This window comes from Cynara cardunculus, assembly GCF_001531365.2.
Source record: "Cynara cardunculus var. scolymus isolate 2C chromosome LG 10, CcrdV1, whole genome shotgun sequence".
Classification (NCBI taxonomy): domain Eukaryota; kingdom Viridiplantae; phylum Streptophyta; class Magnoliopsida; order Asterales; family Asteraceae; genus Cynara; species Cynara cardunculus.
The window spans coordinates 20,288,927-20,291,794 of record NC_037537.1 but is presented as its reverse complement, the minus strand read 5'-3'; positions in this window follow the sequence as shown (position 1 = coordinate 20,291,794).

Genomic DNA, 2,868 nt, shown 5'->3' with positions numbered 1-2,868 from the left:
GCAATGCATGTATTGCTGCTTCCATTTGACAACGATCGTCGGAGAATCTGTTTTGCTTGAATGATCCGAGGCATAAGAACAGCCATTTTTCCAAGGAGGGCAGAGTTTGCTGCGTTCTAAAGGCCGATGAAGGAAGAAAATGCTCAACTTAAATATTGGTGAGATATGTTGTGATGGATTTCAGAGGGAGTTGTGGTTGTATTCTGCATATGGAATGGTTTATATAACCAATTGATTAAGGAGAGGTAGATGAGAGATGGTGACCTGTGGTTGTAGAGAAAAAGCAACATCACATGGTTTTGTCTTCCAACCCAGCTTCTACCCGACACCATGGTCCCTCATGGATGAAGCTTATCCATCAAATTGATCGTTGAATGATATCACAATAATGTTACGATGTTTTCTTTACATCATATCAGATGTAAGTCTATTGTATGCATGGGTAAACTATTACCGGTTCATGTTTGTTATGTTAAGAAGTTTCTGCTTTCGCACTTATGACCTTTCTAGGTGATTTCTCCATGAGAGAGAGTCTAATGAAAGACTGGTTTTAGATAAGTAATCTCCATCGTAGTTGAGGCGTATTCTCTGTTGAAAGGTTAGATAATTGTTGTGCCCCGGAACATGTTGAGATTAGTAGTTTCTACAAGGTGAAGAAAAATATTTCTCATATATATGAACAGACTGCAGTCAAGTTCTTGTGTTAAATGTTTATTCGTTTTAAAGCGCATCAATTAATGGTTCTTGGGACATGATTATGACAGCTCTTTGGATCATGAGTCATAATTCTCTAATTTTTTGGACTGTCTTTGCACAGAGATATTTTCTACAAACACTACTAAATGGAACACTTTTGCCTACGGAACTTTCTCTGGGAATTGTTCTACATTGATCTCTGTAACTTCATAATCTACTGCAAGCTTATCACTGTGCATTGATTCTCATTGGAGATGACATCTCAGATAACTTCTCATGCTCTATGTACAACCCAATCTTACACAGCAGTGCCGATCTTTTTCTATTTCTTGGCATGGTCTGCGCCTGGCTAAAAACATGAAAGTTGTAGCTGTTTTTGAAATCTTTCAATAGCCTCTTGAAACACCTTAATTCGAGCTTACCCAAGTGAGAATGCTTCGGCATGTCGTGCGGATTGTGTAAAAGGTTCGGGAATGTACCATCTCAAAACCAATCACCAAGTTCTATGATCTTGATTGGGCCGAGAAAACCTAAACATTACATTTAGAGAGGGATAACTTGGGACTTTGACACTATACTTCACCGTTGTTGTAATTACATCTTTTGATGGGGATGTTAGGGTACTTGAAAGGGGCATTGAAGTTTAATGGACCAAAACTATGTGTTTGTTAGAAAGGCAATACGATAAGTTGTTACGATGATGTATGACCTACAAACTAAAAAGTTATATCGTTATGAAGACCTAAGATGTTACAACAAGCTTGTGAAACGTTAGTAAAGCCTCCTATTAGTCCTCTCACTGGTGTAGCAAGACCTGGAATGAAGGTTCACTTAATAATGATATAAGAACCATAAACCGCTTCGCTTCTTGTTCTCCAGCATAAACTGTAAAATACCCTTTTGGTATACATAGATTCTGATGTGCATCTTCCATTTGATATAAGCACGAGGGTAAAAAGGCAAGAATATTCCTCTTTTTCTATAACACAACTTAATTGATGTTTCTTCAGAACATTAATTAGAATTTGTTTTGCTTGAGTGATCCTAGGCATACGAATAGCCATTATTTTAGAAGGTTGATCGAGGAAGAAGGATCTGTATAATTCTTCTAAATAAAAGATGTAGTGGAGGATTTGGGAGGGAGTTATGTTGGAGCTTTTCTTGTAATATATCTGCTTTATATATAGATTTGTTGAGGCATCCATTTTAGGAAAGTGATAAAAAGGAAATTAAATGATAGACAACGACAAATGGTTTAATAAAAGCAGGTTCACAATTTTTACTTCCAACTTTCAAGAAAGAACAATGCTACATACAACCACCATAAAATAATATTGCATGTGGCTTAGAATCTGCACTTGCATACGAAAAAGAATTAGATATAGAAGGGAAGCTGTATGGCCAAGATTATGAGCAATCATAGGGTGAAGAAGGTTAATAGCATATGACATCCGTTGCTGGGAGCTGCAAGGCCGGCCATTGACTGCTCATATAACTGGGACAAGTGACTCCATCTACAAGTTGCATACTGTCAGTGACCGGTGCATTACGAAAATGTTATGTTACAACAAAGATATATGACTGTAGCTTGAAAGTCATAATACGCGGACACGACGTGCAAGATCAATGAATATCTCTTCACTACACCGGATTGTGAACCCACCCATTGGATGGTCATAACCATACTATTCCTCTGCTTGACGTAGTAACTCTTCAAAAAAAGGTTGGCTTAATAAGGATACAGGAATCACAAATCTCTTCTTTTCTTGCTCTTCACTGACATAAACCGTAAAATAACCTTTTGGTACATCCATAGTTGGTGTATGGGTTCCATTTAACAAAGATCGTCAGAGAACTTGTTTTGCTTGCATGATCCGAGCCATACAAATAGCCATTTTCCTATTGTTTTTAAAGGAAGCAAAAGAATGTACTGAGAAGTAATTTTTGTTCTTAGTGGAAGATGCAGTAAAGGGTTTAGAGATGGAGTTATGTTGGTGCTTTGCCAAGGGTATGCTTTATATATATATATATATATATATATTGATTTATTGAAACTTCAAATGTAGGATTGGTGATTAAAGGGAAATTAAATGGCAGATGGAGGGACCGAGACAGAATTGCAATATCATGTGGTTGTGTCTTCCAACTTGCATGAGATAACAACATTTCTTG